This window comes from Camelina sativa, chromosome 12 (genome assembly GCF_030686135.1).
Source record: "Camelina sativa cultivar CO46 ecotype springtype chromosome 12, ASM3068613v1".
In the NCBI taxonomy this organism is placed as follows: domain Eukaryota; kingdom Viridiplantae; phylum Streptophyta; class Magnoliopsida; order Brassicales; family Brassicaceae; genus Camelina; species Camelina sativa.
In genome coordinates this window covers 16895106-16914218 of record NC_141891.1, presented here as the reverse complement: position 1 = coordinate 16914218, position 19113 = coordinate 16895106, and the positions used below count along the sequence as shown (strand labels likewise).

General features: G+C 34.5%; 1 long non-coding RNA gene across 1 annotated transcript; it reads right to left on the bottom strand.

Annotated features, from left to right (window-relative positions):
- Positions 1-3393: 3393 nt before the first annotated feature.
- LOC109128189 (uncharacterized) lies at positions 3394-4045 on the bottom strand. Its single transcript, XR_002034676.2, has 2 exons — positions 3762-4045; positions 3394-3661 (listed from the first exon to the last, which is right to left on the bottom strand). It is a non-coding gene; the product is annotated as an uncharacterized LOC109128189 (long non-coding RNA).
- Positions 4046-19113: the final 15068 nt, after the last annotated feature.

Here is a 19113-nt window from a genome sequence, read left to right as displayed (position 1 = left end):
AGTAATAAATCTTTTCCAATATCTGCTTTCAAACATGTCTTCTCCTAATTTTTTTTCTTTAAAAATGCTTTAAAAGTCAGAGACCTAAAAAAATACATGTGTTATAAAAAGCATACAAAATTACAATGTAAAACTTTATAATTTTTTTATAAAACTTTTTAAATCTCACACATAAATTATCTTATCATTTCTCTACCATTTGTTTATGTTCTTTGGTTTTTAAGTTATTTCTCAATTACGGAATTGATAGTATTATAATTTCTCACTCTTAAATAATATTCTACTAGGTACTAACCCGTGGAAAATCGCGGGCTGAACTTTTTTTTGATGAAAATTTGTAATAATTTATTTTTTTAATATGGTTTGTGATTAAAAATTCGGTTTGCTTATATTAAACCTTTTGTATTTTAAAACTGTTTATTGAAGACCTGTCAATAAAATATTTGCATATAATGAATAAAATTGTTTAAACCTTTGTCAATTAAACGCAATTCTTGTTATAGTTGTGAAGTAAGTAAAAATATATAACTAATATGTAAAAAGAACAACTAAATATAGCTATTGAAGGTTATGAAAAACCTTTTTGAATAAGCATTTTCAAGCATTGAATATATTTAAACCTCAGCTTAATTTTATTTTCCTAAAAAACGGTGTGGCTAAAAGAAAAATATAACTTTTTTAAATAGATAAGATACTATATCTATATCTTTTATTTTTTATTTATTAATGTTTAAAATCTAAGCCGTTAAACGGAACTGTTATAAATTTTATTCGAATAGATTTTTGATAAAAAATTTAATCCGTGCTGGAAATGTTTTTTGATAAAATTTGTGGTTATAGAGATTTTATTCGATTATATTTTTAGAATCTTAGCTGTTAATTACTTTTTAAGTACGAATTAGTTCTGATTCTTAGAGATTTTTTTTTTACTTTTGTACAATTTATTTTATTTTATGTGTCTCTAATTTTCGTTTTTAATTAATTATATTTATTTAATTAATTAATTAATTAATATTAATTAAGTTTTTCTAATGGCAATTGAATGTATTTTTTTTTACAGATTTTAAGGTTAGTTTCATATTTGTACTTCCCAATTAATATAGTAGGATTTTTATCTCTAGGATACCACAAGGTTGCATGTTTACATATATGCTCGTTATAAGTGTCTGTCATCGAAGAACTTTCTTATGCTAAGGATTCTGCCATCGCACGTGAAGCATCAAAATCCCTTTGCAGTGAAATTTTTTCCTGTGTTAAATCCTCAATATGCTACTAATGAAAAACGAAACCGTGGCTCAGAAATTTCACAGGTAATGCAACAAAAAGAGTGAAAGCATTGAAAGCTATGATCCTTCTAATCAGAGTAAGAAGATTACTATAACAAGGACCAGTCAAAACAAAGTAAGAAGATTATTATTCACCAAAAAGTTTTCAGCTCAAGTCAAGATTGTTTGCCAACAATTAAAACATTAGAACACAATATAGCAAACATAAAATCAAACATTAAAGTTAAAAATTCACCGGTCGAAGCGGCATCTATTTCCATGCATCAATTTACAACGTTGATTCCATACAATCTACGATTTAATACTATTAATGGATTAGTATGTATATTTTTTTTTTTAAATAGCACAATTCAATAAGAAACAATAGGTATTAGGTAGCCATGATCTGATAATGAATATAATGTTAAGTATATATATAAGAAACTAAGATACATTCATAATTTAAGGTTTTACTTTTGTACAATTTCTAGAAAAACACAAAAGAAGAATATATATATATATATATATTTAAATCGACTAGCTATTATATCAACTAATATTTGCAAAATTACATTTATGTTGTGTAAGAAATCTACTATATAATGATATGATTAGTTTTAGAGATTAAATATTACGTTTTAATATGAATATTATTTTATATTTTTATTATTCTTATTTCCATGTAATATTATTATAACTTTTACATTAATTTTATTTTTGTAGTTATTGTTTTTCCTTTTTACAAAATAAAATCTTAATATTTCGAAAATGTTAAATGTTGACATGTCAAATTCCTATTGATTGTTTAAAATTCTAGGTGGACAGCTTTAGGATCTTATAGCTTCTATTTTTATTTAATATAAACTAGGTTAGCGCGGGTATATCTAGAGCAATCGATTGAAAATATTACTCAAAATTTCTGTAATGATTTTTTTTTAATATCATTTATGTTGTTTAAAAGAGAAATAAAAAGTAAAACTTATATAAGTAACAAACTGTTTTATAAATATGTTGGTAATAATATGTATTTAACAAATGACTAAGAAACATTTTTAGTTTCAAAACTTTCAGATTATTATTCGAGAATATTTGAAAAATGCCTCTTTCCCCATTTCTCTTTTTAGAACAGTCTTTTCTTAAAAACAAAATTTGAAAATGCCCTTAAAAATTGTAAGCTCTAACCAAATATATGTGTAACCTTATAAAAAATATACAAAACTACATTTCTATGTGTATAAAATATTATAAATAACTTTTAAATCTTATAAATCATACACACGTTATCTTGTCATTTCCGTACCATTTATTTATGTTTTTTTGTCTTTTAATTATTTTGAATATTTTAATTGATAATATTTTTCGTGTGACTAATAATATCTATTGAAAAATTAAAATTTATGTTTAGAAATGTCTACTTATTTTTAAAAATTTAAATTCCTTGAATTTTAAATTTAACATGGCAAATATTTCAATTCAAATATACAACTAAAAGAAACTCTAACACAACTTTAAATTTTTATAACATTTATTAAAATAACATCTTTTTGTTTCACGCTCTTTATAGTTTTATATATTTTGGATAATCGGATCTTTTTACCGAAGGCATTTTGTCATAAATTAATATATTGTATGATGACTAACTTTCACGACTTTGTCATTTTGGTATGTGCAAATTTACTTTTATTGTTATCTATCTTCACTTCATCTTAGTTAGGATAGCTCTTCTAAAGATGATTTTTTTTACAAAAAGTATAATCCATAAGTGATAGTACTATTTTTTCTAACAACTCATATTTTTCTCACATTGTTTTTAGTATCTATAAGAATTTCCTAATTTACAATTTTTTCTCGAGATTTGTCACTCTTTATATCTTTTTGCAAGCACTCATTGTTTTAGTCTTTATTCTCTATGGCCTGGGCATTCGGTTTAAACGGGTTATTTGGTTCGGTTTAATCGGTTTTTCAAAATTTCGGTTATCTAAAAATTCAGCTGAATTAACCCGAATAAAAGTTCGGTTCGGGTTATTCGGTAATCGGTTTATTCGGGTCGGTTATTGGATTTAAAATCAATTCCGAAATAAACCGAATTTTAATTTAATTCGGTTTAATTAAACCGAATTAGACCAAATTTATAAGAATGGGCTTTAAAAATAACAAATTTACAATTACAAACCACTAAACTAGTGGGCCAAATTTTACAAAACAAAGCCCAAATTAAATTGCAACCAAAATCCATCAAAAATTAGGGTTTTATCAACTCCTTGCCCCTACTCATTTCCAAGGCGGCGGAACTTCAACGGTGGCGGATCTTCGACAGCGGCGGATCTTCGACGGCGACGGTAGCATTAGCATCTGGCAGTAGGATCTCCCCGTGAAAAACATGCCTTCATCGAGGCCTACCATCATCAAAAAAACATGCAATCATTCATCTAAACTTATGAAATAAGAAAAGAAAACAACAAAAAAGATGAAAATCGATTAGATCTGAAGATTTACCAATCGTTAGTTTGGTGTTGAGGAAGCTAGTAGCGGTGAATCTGGACCACAGTTTAGTTGTCAGAGAGAATTGATTATAAATGACTGATGGTGATAGGCTAACAACGTTTTAGACTGTTGTGCAAAACACTGGCCATGGATCTATGACAACGAAGAGAAGAAGATACATAAATAGGTGGGAAGATGCAGCAAAACGAATAATCAAATGAGAAAGATTGAGAAGAATGAATGAGAAGAAGGAGGCAGAGAAGAAGTTTTCTCTCGGAGGCAGAGAAAAAAATAAAAGAAGAAATGAGAAATCTAGGGTTTTTTTCATTTTATATGATGCATCTATTAACCGAAAAACCGATCAGTTATCGTCTGCCGAACCGAACCGAACCAAATTGATAACCGAATTACTAAAGTTATTTCGCCGATCGGTTTGGCTTTTCCCTCACAATCAGTGCCGAGAACCGAAATTTTCGGTTTTCTCGGTTCGATTTTCTCGGTTTACTCCGAATGCCCAGGCCTACTATACCCATCAGCTAGCACATCTACCATTCACAAACTTAGATGGACTCTTTCGGCTATGGTCTCACCAAAATAATAAACAAATTAATATATCCCAGTTTCTTCGGTCCAACATCGTTTCAATGGTTTAGTGCGTAGCTGATGACCAGTTAGAGGTCATATCATAATGGGGATGATAAGCAAACACGTTCTCATCTTCTGTTCCTCCTCGTCATTCTCGGTATAACCCCTTGTCATTAGTGTAGGTTATTAACCCGCGCTAGTATATCTATAGCAATCTATTGAAAATATTACTCAAAATTTCTGTAATGATTTTTTTTTGAATATCATTTATGTTGTTTAAAAGAGAAATAAAAAGTAAAACTTATATAAGTAACAAACTGTTTTATAAATATGTTGGTAATAATATGTATTTAACAAATGACTAAGAAACATTTTTAGTTTCAAAACTTTCATATTATTATTCGAGAATATTTGAAAAATGCCTATTTCCCCATTTCTCTTTTCAGAACAGTCTCTTCTTAAATAAACATTTGAAAATACCCTTAAAAATTGTAAGATCTAACAAACTATATGTGTAACCTTATAAAAATATACAAAACTACATTTCTATTTGTATAAAATATTATAAATAACTTTTAAATCTTATAAATCATACACACGTTATCTTGTCATTTCCGTACCATTTATTTATGTTTTTTGGTCTTTTAATAATTTTGAATATTTTAATTGATAATATTTTTTGTGTGACTAACAATATCTATTGAAAAATTAAAATTTATGTTTAGAAATGTCTACTTATTTTTAAAACTTTAAATTCCTTGAATTTTAAATTTAACATGGCAAATAGTTCAATTCAAATATACAATTAAAAGAAACTCTAACATAACTTTTAGATTTTTACAACATTTATCAAAATAGCATCTTTTTGTTTCACGCTCTTTATAGTTTTAGATATTTTGGATAATCGGATTTTTTTACCGAAGGCATTTCGTCATAAATTAATTTATTGTATGATGACTAACTTTCACGACTTTTTCATTTTGGTATGTGCAAATTTCCTTTTATTGTTATCTATCTTCACTTCATCTTAGTTAGGATAGCTCTTCTAAAGATGAATTTTTTTACAAAAAGTATAATCCATAAGTGATAATACTATTTTTTCTAACAACGCATATTTTCCTCACATAGGAATTTCCTAATTTACAATTTTTTTATGGGGCATTCTCAAAAATGCCCCTTTTTCCATACATCTTTTTAAAAATACCCCTTCATTTTGACCATTTTTAAAACTACCCCTCTTTATATTTAAAATGACCAAATTACCCTTTTTGAGTGACAGCAAGAATGTACAGTCCCGCCAAAAATTAAAAAAAATTTCGCCAAAATCGAAAATTTTTTCCGTCAAAAATTATATTTTTTTCCCGCCAAAAAAAAATTTTCTGCCAAAACCGAAAATTTTTATCAAATTTTTTTTAACAAAAAAAATTTTGGCGGGAAAATATGTCGGAAATTTTTTTGGTGGGAAAATTTTGTTTTTCTTTTTATTGATTAAAATATTTTTCATCTAAGAGTAAAATTGTCATTAAAAAATAAATGAGGGCAAAAAAAAAAATGACCAAAAAGGGGGTATATTTGAAAAGGGAACCGAAAAGGATATTTTTTCACAAATTCTATTTTTTTTTTTTTTTTTTTTTTTTTTTTTTTTTTTTTTTTTATCGAGATTTTTCACTCCTTATATCTTTTTTGCAAGCACTCATTGTTTTAGTCTTTATTTTTGTAACATCCGCGAACCAATTTTTAAGGTTTTGGTGTGGGTGTCGATCGACACCCTTGGTGTATCGATCGACACCCTTGGTGTATCGATCGACACCATGTTTTCTGGTTTGGTCCGGTTCATTTTAATTGCTGTTTGGTTCGGTTTGATTCAAGGAAAATCCCTAAATCGTGTTATAAGTGGAGAAGCGACAAATTAAGGGTTTTAGGGTGTCTTGTCGCCGTTTTCAGAGATAGAGAGAGAGAGGAGAGAGCCTATTGTGGTGTGAAGGAGATTAAAGGAGAAAGATCAGAATCGTTAGGATTTGGGAGGAAACAGTTTCGGCATATAAAATCGTTCTCAAAGGTAATGAAATTTGGTAGGTTTATTCCCAAGTCTTTCATCGTCATTCGCCTTTTTACAGAAGTAGATTTGGATTTAAACTCGATGAGTTATTGGCAGTTTTCGTGAGACATGTTTTCTCAGACGCGAGTTGGGACCGTCGGAGATTGTAATTGAGATCGTGGTCTCGTGTGGTGCCTGATCGTGCTGAAATTTTGTGGGAAGCTTCGTGACGTCTAGGGGTAGCTTTTGACCGGAGCGATTGGATAGTTAACGGTTGGTTTTTATTTTAGGGTTTCGTCTTTGAGACTGTTCTTTTCGGATGTTTCTGTCCAGTTTTGCTATAAGTCGTTTTTGGTTGTGTGGCTTGTTGTAGGGCGTTTCTGGGCTGTTTCAGACGTTAGGAGGGTCTCAACTGGTTGTATTGGTTGTTATAATCAGTTGATAAGGTGAGTGCTTGACCATGGTTGATCTAAGCATGAGATCTCTCTTGTTTGGGTGTTTTCTTTGCTGTTTGTGTTGTTTTGTTGCTTGGGTTCGTTGCTTTTGTGATTCCCAGTGATTTCCGAGGTAATTGGGTGAGTTTGAGACGGATTCGAGATGATTTGGAAGGGGAGTTCGACGTTCGTGTTCGCGCAGATCGTGTCTGCAGAAGAGGCATCGGTCGACACTGTTTAGCATCGGTCGACACCATTGTTTGTAGTATCGATCGACACCGTGAGGCATCGGTCGACATGGTCTCAGCCGAGACTTGTTTTCCTGGTTTGATGTATTGTTGTGTGTTGTTTGTTTTGCTTAAGCATGAGGGTCTCATATGCTTGTGTGTATAACCTAGTAGATGGGAGGACGGCCTCACTAAGTATTTATGATAATACTTACGCATCTCAATTGTTGTTTGTGGTGTGCAGGTAAAGGCAAAAGTGTGATCGTGGAATCATGGCGATGAGGAGGAGGATGATCTAGGATCTCGTTTGTGTGTTGTTGGAACCTTGGTTAGTATTATGGTAGGTTGCCGGATAGAATGGTTAGGAATGTTATTGTATTGATGATCTGTTGGTTTTGTATTATTGGTATGTTTCCGCTGTGCTTAATGTTATTGCTGGTTTAATGTTGAGTTGTGGTTTGGGTTGGTTAATTAAGTAGTATGGGATGCTTAATTATATATTGTTTTTAATTATTAAAAAAAAGGGGTCGGGTTGTTTCATTTTGGTATCAGAGCCCTTACGGTTCTAGGTTTGGGTTCACTAGGCTTTGTGCTGTAGATGTTTGGGATTTGCATGCTTGAATTGATTATGTGAGTTAGTCAATTGTGTGTGGCATGGAGTCTTAGAACATCCTCTTCGAGCCTTCAATGAGATTCCACGGTGAGTTATTGTTATGTTTCTTTGTGTGGTATTGATTTGTTTTCTGCTTGTTAGCCTCTGCTCTTGGAAGATCAGTGGTTAAGGTGTTTGAGTAGTTGGTCGTGGACGGGGACGTGGTCGTGGTCATTGTCGGGCGGGTCCCGAGGCCAGCGAGTGTGTGGTCCAGAGTTCCACGAGGAGGTACGTCAGAGGGTCGCAAGCGTATCAGGAGGGACCAGAGGGGATTAGCCGGTGAGCGTGCCGGGGGTGCTGGGAACCCAGGTGTGGGGTTGCAGCAGGTGGAGCCCAGGGTCGAGATGATCGCTTGGCGGATCTGTTGGCGTGCTGTTGGAGCGGTTACCGAGAGGGGTACCAGTGTAGGCTCCAGTTGTGCCGCATGTGGTGGGGTGCAGTCGAGGGCTGCGGATGTTGAGGCCTTTCCACCTTATGTTAAGAGGATGGAGCGGTTGTAGATGACCGGTATGAGATTATTCTCAAGAGGTATCGGGCCTAGAGAGGCGGATAGGTGGACATATGCAGTTGGAGCAGATACTTCTCTGCTTGGTGGTTAATCCAGTTGGATATAAGTTGAGTGGGCAGGTGTAACATTGCAATGTTATACTCGGACCATAGGAGGTAGTTGTGTCGAGAAATGTTTATAGTCGTTAAGGATTGTTGCTCTTGAGGGGATGGTGATTCCCCTGAATACCGATAGCTTGAGGGGCTGAGTGCTCCGAGAGTGGCAGAGGGGATGTTGTTCTCCTGAGGGGATGAGTAGTTCCCCTGATACCGAGATCTTGAGGATTGTGGTCCAAGAGTGAGACGGTATAACTCGAAAACGCTGGTCTGAGAGTGAGATTGGTATGACTCGAAGGTTGCGACCTAAGAGTCGAAGAGTTGGGAGCAAGAAATTCCTAGGACGTGAGTATAAACATAACGATTGAATGTAGACCTTGAGAGATTGACGGTGGTTTAATCTCGAGTTTTGAATGTGTTGACTTTTGGGACAAGGTTTTATGACCATAGCGTTTATGAATGTTTGGCTGTGTGCCAGGATTGTGAGGCCGGTGGTGTCGGAGTCCCGGGAAGGGGAGTTACAGCAGGATTGAGCCGGGAGAGGCATGTTTGCCAGATACATAAGTTCACGGAAAGCCTTCATGGCAGGATAAACTAATCGTTGTAACGATGCTGGATGAAGTTCATTGGAGTTGGACAGGGTTGCTAGATCCAAGGTTTTGGTAAACTTGTTGGAGGGAATAAGTCAAGTGGTTTGAGTTAGCTGCCTGCAAAGCATTTGACGCGGTGAATCAGAATATGCGAACGTATGGTACTTGTTTGTTTTATTACGCTCGTATTGATGATTTACTGTGGAGATTTGCCAAGTGGAAAAGCTATTTCTGGAATAAGTTATCTTGGGGAAGTTTCCCTAAGTGGCAAGTTACTAGATGTTCTTGGACGAACAAGAGGGTTGATATTTAGGTGGCGGCGAGTTGATGTCGGCATACTTGAGTATTTGTTTAGTTGAGCTGAGGAAGCAACTAGAGGATTTATGGAGCAAGGGATTTATACGTTATAGTGTATCACAGTGGAGAGCACTGGTGTTATTTATTAAGAAGAAGGATGGAAGTTTCCGCTTGTGCATTGACTAATGGGGTTTGAACCGGGTCACTGTCAAGAACAAGTACCCTCTTCCCAGGATTGATGAGTTGTTGAATCAGCTGGGAGGTGCTACTCGGTTCTCTAAGGTAGATCTGGCGTCGGGTTATCATCAGATACCGATAGATGAGGCAGATGTGAGGAAGATTGCTTTCAGGACGAGGTATGGGCACTATGAGTTTGTGGTGATGCTTTTCGGATTGACTAACGCGCCAGCAGCGTTTATGAGATTGATGAACAGTGTGTTTCAGGAGTTTCTAGATGTATCTGTCATCATTTTCATCGACGATATCCTGGTTTATTCTAAGAGTCCTGAGGTGCATGCAGTGCATTTGAGGGCAGTTATGGAGAAGCTGTGGGAGCATAAGTTGTTTGCTAAGTGGAGCAAGTAGAGTTTTTAGCAGCGTGAGATGGGCTTTCTGGGTCACATTGTTTCTGCATAGTGAGTTTCTGTAGATCCGGAGAAGATTCAGGCTATCAGGGATTGGCCTAGACAACAGAATGTCACTAAGATCAGGAGTTTCCTTGGTTTGATAGGTTACTACAGGACCATGAGATGAAGTCTCTGGTAGGAGAGGTCAGTGCGTTGAGCTTGTGTGTGGTTCCTCGAGAACCATTGGGTTAGGAGGCGGCTTATGGAGCGGATCTTCTGAGCAGGGTGTGGTTGGCTCAGGAGAAGGATTTGGGGCTGGTGAATGTCTCTAAGGATGTTGATTCAGAGTATTAGGTCTCAACTAATGGTACTATCTTGGTGCACGGTCGGATTTGTGTGCCCAAGGATGAGGATTTGAGATAGGAGATCTTGAGGGAGGCTTATGCGAGCATGTTTTTCTATTCATCCAGGAGCGACTAGGATGTACCGTGATCTCAAGAGGTACTATTATTAGGTCGGGATGAAGAAGGTTGTAGCTAGTTGGGTCGCGAGGTGCGACGTGTGTCAGCTGGTGAAGGCTGAGCATCAGGTTCCAAGCGGATTACTAAAGAGTCTACCCATTTCAGAGTGGAAGTGGGATATGATCACGATGGATTTTGTGGTAGGATTGCCAATGTCACGAACTTTTGATGTTATTTGGGTCATTGTGTACCAGTTGACTAAGTCAGCATATTTTCTATCCATTAAGAAGATTGATGGAGCAGCGGTCTTGGCTAAGAAGTATGTGAGAGAGATAGTCAGATTGCATGGGGTGCCAACGAGCATTGTGTTTGACAGGGATTCTAAGTTCACTTCGGTGTTCTGGAAGGTATTTCAGGCAGAGATGGGCACTAAGGTGCATATGAGTACAGCTTATCATCCCCAGACAGATGGACAGTCTGAGAGGACGATCCAGACGCTGGAGGATTTGTGTGTTGGATTGGGGTGGCCATTGGGCAGATCACCTGAACCTGGTAGAGTTTGCTTACAACAACAGTTATCAGGCAAGTATTAAGATGGCTCCTTATAAGGCTTTGTATGGGAGACCATGTCGTACACCGTTATGTTGGACTCAGGTGGGGGAGAGGAGCATATATGGTGCGGATTTTGTTCAGGAGACCTCAGAGAAGATTCGGGTTCTGAGGCTGAATATGAGGGAGGCTCAGGATCGGTAGAAGAGCTATGCTGATAAGAGGAGAAAGGATCTTGAGTTTCAGGTTGACGATAGAGTGTACCTCAAGTCATTGTCAGAGACTAAGTTGAGTCCGAGGTACATGGGTCCGTGCAGAGTGGTTGAGCGGGTGGGACCAGTGGCATATCGGCTGGAGTTGCCTGAGGTTATGCGTGCGTTCCACAAGGTATTTCATGTGTCGATGCTGAGGAAGTGTCTTCACGAGGGTGACCGGCTGTTGCCTAAGATTCCTGAGGATCTTCAGCCCAACATGACGTTGGAGGCGAGACCGTTGAGGGTACTCGGGAGGAGAGTCAAGGAACTTCGGAAGAAGAAGATTCCTTTGATGAGAGTCCTGTAAGACTGTGATGGAGTAGAGGAGCAGACTTGGGAGTCTGAGGCGAGGATGAAGGCAAGGTTTAAGAAGTGGTTTGAGAAGCAGGCCGCGACTTGAGCTTGTCTAGCCGGGTCTGAGTTATAGTCCGTGGCTGGAGCGGGTACGGAGTATTCCAGCCCATCTCTCTTGATACTTGGTCGTTTAGGGGTGGTTGGTTGGGCGACTCAATACTAAGATGAGGTGGTGTTCGGAATGCGGGTTGATGGATTGGATTGTTGTATCTTATTGTTTCTGTTGTATTTTCGTTGAGGTTGTAACGATTATGACATTTTGAGATTAATAAGATGAGTATTTTCCTTTATGTTTGACTGTTGTCGTCATGGGAAAAAGAGAAATAGCTCGGGTTTCTATTTTTGGAAGTTTCCATAAATAGAAAGTTACCACAAAAGGAAAGTTTCCAGAATTAGAAAGTTTCTAAAAGGGGAATTTTTGTGGGAAGTGTTGAGGTAGATCTAGCCGGGAGATACTCGATGGCATCAGGTTTGTTTTGCTCAAGGCCGTGTGGGCCCAACTCATGTGATACCGATAGCTCGATGGACTTTGTGGCCAGAGAGTGGGAGTGGTATGAGGCTTCGGATGACGATCCGAGAGCGTGCTTGAGGGTGACGACCCAAGAGCGGGAAATTTGAGACTCCCTGGATACCGTAGCTGTGAGCCGCGGCTTGGCAGTGAGCCGGTATGTCTCGAGGGTTGCGACCCGAGAGCGGGGGGAGTGTGTGTGAGTGACTTCCTGGATGCCGTAGTTTAAGGCGGTTGACCTGATAGCGAGCCGGCATGATTCGTTGGTTGCGACCACGGACGGGGGAAGCACTAAGTTGTGAGCAAATAGTGTCTTTGATGTGAGTATATTGGCTAGAGGGAGACCTCATGGTTCAGTCGGAGGTGTGCGGGCTGTTGCGACAGTGCACGGAAAACCTTGGCTGACGGTATTTAGTCCGGTCGGGGACGTGCGGGCCGTGTTGACGGTGGCACGGAGGTCCTTGACAGTTGGACGGTTTTGCGGGATTCGAGGACGAATCCTTGTTGGTGGGGGAGAATTGTAACATCCGCGAACCAATTTTTAAGGTTTTTGTGTGGGTATCGATCGACACCCTTGGTGTATCGATCGACACCATGTTTTCTGGTTTGGTCCGGTTCATTTTAATTGCTGTTTGGTTCGGTTTGGTTCAAGGAAAATCCCTAAATCGTGTTATAAGTGGAGAAGCGACAAATTAAGGGTTTTAGGGTGTCTTGTCGCCGTTTTCAGAGATAGAGAGAGAGAGGAGAGAGCCTATTGTGGTGTGAAGGAGATTAAAGGAGAAAGATCAGAATCGTTAGGGTTTGGGAGGAAACAGTTTCGGCATATCAAATCGTTCTCAAAGGTAATGAAATTTGGTAGGTTTATTCCCAAGTCTTTCATCGTCATTCGCCTTTTTACAGAAGTAGATTTTGAGTTAAACTCGATGAGTTATTGGCAGTTTTCGTGAGACATGTTTTCTCAGACGCGAGTTGGGACCATCGGAGATTGTAATTGAGATCGTGGTCTCGTGTGGTGCCTGATCGTGCTGAAATTTTGTGGGAAGCTTCGTGACGTCTAGGGATAGCTTTTGACCGGAGAGATTTGATAGTTAACGGTTGGTTTTTATTTTAGGGTTTCGTCTTTGAGACTGTTCTTTTCTGATGTTTCTGTCCAGTTTTGCTATAAGTCGTTTTTGGTTGTGTGGCTTGTTGTAGGGCGTTTCTGGGCTGTTTCAGACGTTAGGAGGGTCTCAACTGGTTGTATTGGTTGTTATAATCAGTTGATAAGGTGAGTGCTTGACCATGGTTGATCTAAGCATGAGATCTCTCTTGTTTGGGTGTTTTCTTTGCTGTTTGTGTTGTTTTATTGCTTGGGTTCGTTGCTTTTGTGATTCCCAATGATTTCCGAGGTAATTGGGTGAGTTTGAGACGGATTCGAGATGATTTGGAAGGGGAGTTCGACGTTCGTGTTCGCGCAGATCATGTCTGCAGAAGAGGCATCAGTCGACACTGTTTAGCATCGGTCGACACCATTGTTTGTAGTATCGATCGACACCGTGAGGCATCGGTCGACATGGTCTCAGCCGAGACTTGTTTTCCTGGTTTGATGTATTGTTGTGTGTTGTTTGTTTTGCTTAAACATGAGGGTCTCATATGCTTGTGTGTATAACCTAGTAGATGGGAGGACGGCCTCACTAAGTATTTATGATAATACTTACGCATCTCAATTGTTGTTTGTGGTGTGCAGGTAAAGGCAAAAGTGTGATCGTGGAATCATGGCGATGAGGAGGAGGATGATCTAGGGTCTCGTTTGTGTGTTGTTGAAACCTTGGTTAGTGTTATGGTAGGTTGCCGGATAGAATGGTTAGGAATGTTATTGTATTGATGATTTGTTGGTTTTGTATTATTGGTGTGTTTCCGCTGTGCTTAATGTTATTGTTGGTTTAATGTTGAGTTGTGGTTTGAGTTGGTTAATTAAGTAGTATGGGATGGTTAATTATATATTGTTTTTAATTATTAAAAAAAAAAGGGGTCGGGTTGTTTCAATTTTCTATACCCATCAGCTAGCACATCTACCATTCACCAGCTTAGATGGACTCTTTCGGCTACGGTCTCACCAAAATAATAAAAAAATTAACATATCCCAGTTTCTTCGGTCCAACATCGTTTCAATGGTTTAGTGCATAGCTGATAACCAGTTAGAGGTCGTGCCATAATGGGATGATAAGCAAACACGTTCTCATCTTCTGTTCCTCCTCGTCGTTCTCGGTATAACCCTTTGTCACTAGACTAGGTTATTAACCCGCACTAATATATCTATAGCAATCGATTGAAAATATTACTCAAAATTTCTGTAATGATTTTTTTTTTTTAATTTTCCTAACACAAATGTTTTTTTTTATATATTTTGAATATCATTTATGTTGTTTAAAAGAGAAATAAAAAGTAAAACTTATATAAGTAACAAATTGTTTTATTAATATGTTGGTAATAGTTTTATTAATATGTTGGTAATAATATGTATTTAACAAATGACTAAGAAACATTTTTAGTTTCAAAACTTTCAGATTATTATTAGAGAATATTTGAAAAATGCCTCTTTCCCCATTTCTCTTTTCAGAACAGTCTCTTCTTAAAAACAAAATTTGAAAATGCCCTTAAAAATTGTAAGATCTAACCAAATATATGTGTAATCTTATAAAAATATACAAAACTACATTTCTATGTGTATAAAATATTATAAATAACTTTTAAACCTTATAAATCATACACACGTTATCTTTTTATTTCTGTACCATTTATTTATGTTTTTTTGGTCTTTTAATTATTTTGAATATTTTAATTGATAATATTTTTTTGTGTGACTAATAATATCTATTGAAAACTTAAAATTTATGTTTATAAATGTCTACTTATTTTTAAAAATTTAAATTCCTTGAATTTTAAATTTAACATGGCAAATAGTTCAATTCAAATATACAATTAAAAGAAACTCTAACACAAGTTTTAGATTTTTACAACATTTATCAAAATAATATTTTTTTTGTTTCACGCTCTTTATAGTTTTAGATATTTTGGGTAATCGGATCTTTTACCGAAAGCATTTTGTCATAAATTAATTTATTGTATGATGACTAACTTTCACGACTTTGTCATTTTGGTATGTGCAAATTTACTTTTAGTGTTATCTATCTTCACTTCATCTTAGTTAGGATAGCTCTTCTAAAGATGGATTTTTTTACAAAAAGTATAGTCCATAAGTGATAATACTATTTTTCTAACAACTCATATTTTTCTCACATTGTTTTTGATATCTATAAGAATTTTCTAATTTACATTTTTTTCTCGAGATTTGTCACTCTTTATATCTTTTTGCAAGCACTCATTGTTTTAGTCTTTATTCTCTATACCCATCAGCTAGCACATCACAAACTTAGATGGACTCTTTCGGCTATGGTCTCACCAAAATAATAAACAAATTAACATATCCCAGTTTCTTCGGTCCAACATCGTTTCAATGGTTTAGTGCGTAGCTGATGACCAGTTAGAGGTCTTGTCATAATGGGGATGATAAGCAAACACGTTCTCATCTTCTGTTCCTCCTCGTCATTCTCGGTATAACCCCTTGTCACTATAGTTTGTAATTTGCCGTGTAGTGGATCAATAAAATTACTTCTAAACTGTTTCCGAAAGTCGGTAAGAATATTTGTCAATATGAAACGTCGAAAATATTTTTGTTTGATGAGTCATCGAATATATTTTTGTTTTTTAGTTCAATCTATTATTTTACACCGTAAATTGAAATTTCTAACCACACCCGAGAAGAAACACACAAAAAAACATCAGTACCAATGAGAGACCCCCATAATCAAAAGTGGACACGAAAAAAGGATGATGACTGAAATTATCGGCATAATATATATGACATAATTCACGAACTAAAGAAAATATATATATTTATCACTAAATTAGCGAATAAAAATAATATTTTAGCTATAAAAAAGGGAAAAAAAAATCATAATCACATAATTAGCAAGTATGACTCGTTAGTACAAAAAAAAAAAAAAAAACTAAACCCTATTGAAATAAACAAACGTATAAACACACCAAAACAAAAACAGAATCATCAATACCTTATCGATTTTTTTTTTGTTTGGTTCCTTTTTATACTCGTTCACACAATCTCAATATTTTAAATTGTATCTGTCGACACGTAGATTCAGTTTTATCCACAGCAGGGACATCAATGGTTTAATTTGGATAAAGCTCACATGATCTGTAAACCTAAACATAAATCAAAATAAGTAAAATCAATAAAAAATTATTTATATGCATATACAGTTATAAATAATTGGGTGCCAAAATATAACAAAGGAATATAAAAAGCTCATATGATCAAAACTATTTATTTGGCGAATTGATGATAATAATAATGTGACCAAGGATCTATATTTATAGCTACAAATATTTATGGTAAACCATCATAATTATTTGATCAAATAATACTTTTTCTAAAGTTTACTTTATAAATTTGGAAACTTTCTCTAAACAAATTTGCAGTATATTTTAGGATTTAAAAATGTATATTTTATAAAATAATTTTCTTTTTATTAATATCTATGTATTAAAAATATTAAATGTTAAAAATGTTAATTAATGAGATGGGAAAAAATGTTAAATAATGACATGTCGAATCCATATTGGATGTTTAAAACTCTATGTGGACAGCCTTATGAGCTTATAGTTCCTACTTTTATTTAGTATAGATTATGGTTATAGCTATCCATATATAAAAGATTGTGGGTTAATCTAATAGATTGATTCTTATTGATTCTTATTGATAGTTTAAGTAGAGTATAAAAATAGAGATTAGCTAGGGTATAGAACAACAATAATTGTCAATATTTACTTTACATAAACCTATTTTAGTGCATAACGCCATAACTTATTTAAACAAAGAGATACTTACAAAACTCTCATGCTGTTCAATTTTGAGAGTGTAGATGAAATATTTCCCCTGAATTTGTTTGAGCTCAGAAAGCTGAGAAAATTGAACAAGAATGGTTTTAGTGTGAATAGAAAGAACATAACAAGCAGAGCAATCCAAAAAAACAAAATGCTTACAGTTGTCTAAGGTTTGAGAGTCGCCCAAGCTCTGGAGGTAAGAGTCCAGAAAGCATGTTATATTCCAAGACACTCAAGCTGTAAGAATAGAACATATATATATATCATCAACCTTTCTATAAGAAATAAACCAATATATCATAAACATGCATATCTTCTTACATATATGTGTTGGTCCACAAAATTTTTGGTGGTTAGATCTTGTGGAAGTCAAAGGAGGAAACTCACATTATATCTCCATCATTCTACTTTGGCATCCAACTTGGAATTGATCCATTTGGCATACTCTCCATTTTGAAGTTATAGAACCACTCAAGTAATTCTAGCGAGAAAACCAAAAAAAAAACTCCATTGGTTATATGGTGTATTTAAGTATACAAGTCATTATATGTTCTAATATGATTGTTTCATACATTAAGCTGTTAATAACTATTAAACTATCCTATTGATTTGGTGGTCTATATTTGAAGAAAGACAAACAACCACAAAAATGCTCAAATTTTTCATAACATATGCACAAAATTTCTACAAAATAGCACACATATATGACATAGTCAGATTTCCAAACCTAATTATAGTAAATGTATAAATTAATTGAGTTTTAGTAAAATAATTTTATGCATAACACTATAAACTGTGACAACTACATAAAAATGATACACTGACTAAATCTTTAAGTTTTAGTTCAAATTTTTGGATGAGGTTTGGAATTTTTTATTAGAGAGACAAAAGGTAACTGAAAAATTTGTTATGTCTATTTATTACTTTAATGTTTTAAAATTATACACAAAACTAATAACTTTTTAGGATACAAAATTATACACAAAACTAATGACTTTTTCGTATAAATTTTGTTCTGTTTGTATATAATTAATCACAAAAATGACCTTATTGATAATATAACGATGGAATATGTGGACAACCCATGAGAGATGGTAATGAATTTTATATCAAATATGATTTCAGAAATTTGGTTTTTTTTTTTTTGTCAACTAGAAATTTGGATTGTTATGCAAGTAATTTGTCTAAAACTCAATATCACTTTAGGAGACTGCAATTTTAGTTCATTAAAAGTATGTAAGGAATTAAAAATCTTACAGCTCATAACGTGACAAATGGTGGATAAATATTCCTTCTAACATGGTGTAAAATGTGTAATGCATCAAAATATTAAATTAATAAATAATGTTATTTTGTATATTGAAAATACCCTTATTATATACTATACTACTAGATTAGGACCTGCGGTACACCGCGAAACAAAATTATTTATAACTAAAATATTTAAATTATAAGTTGTATTTATTGGTTAAATATGTTATAATTATATAATGATTGTTAAATAAACCATATAATATCGCAATATAATTTATTTTTTACATAATATTTATTTAATTAATTTAATTAGATATGTCTATTCTCTGATACCGAACGTGTTAACAAAATAATGAAATGATGTTTTACCCGTGTAACACCGAATTAATGATATTTTTAATTTATATAAATATCGATAAAACCCGTCCCGCTATATAACTCCATCCCGAGATATTTTAACTTGCACTATATCATCTTAATTTTTTAATATTTATTGTGTATCTACGGTATAATATTTAACTTTTTAAAAGTTTTAAATATTTTTCATATTTAAACTTTTAAAAATATTTAAAATAAAGAACAAAATAAACCAAAAAAAAGTTTTTAAAGTTTGAATGCCTGATAAATCAAGCTTTCTACTCATTTGAATTCAGAATCATTTTGGTCTCTTTTATAGTATGACTCCAAACCATTGCCTAATTCTTTTAGACGATGTGGGATATTGTATCCATATTTTTTATTCATTTATTAAGTAATATATGTCTATTTTTAAAATTTTGTATTACATCATATGCAGGAAAAAATCATAATTTTTAATAACTAAGGGGGGTGTATTGAAACCATGATTTTGGAGAATTTGATGGGATTTAGAAAATTTAGAATTTTGATAGATTTTAGGGAAGTTGATATGATTTATGGTGAAATTCTTTCAAATCCCACCTAAAACCATGAGATTTGGATTTCTGTATTTTTAACTAAACAAATCCTCTCAAATCCTCTCAAATCCTCCAGAATCCCTAAAACTTATTAAAATCCAAATCCACAAACT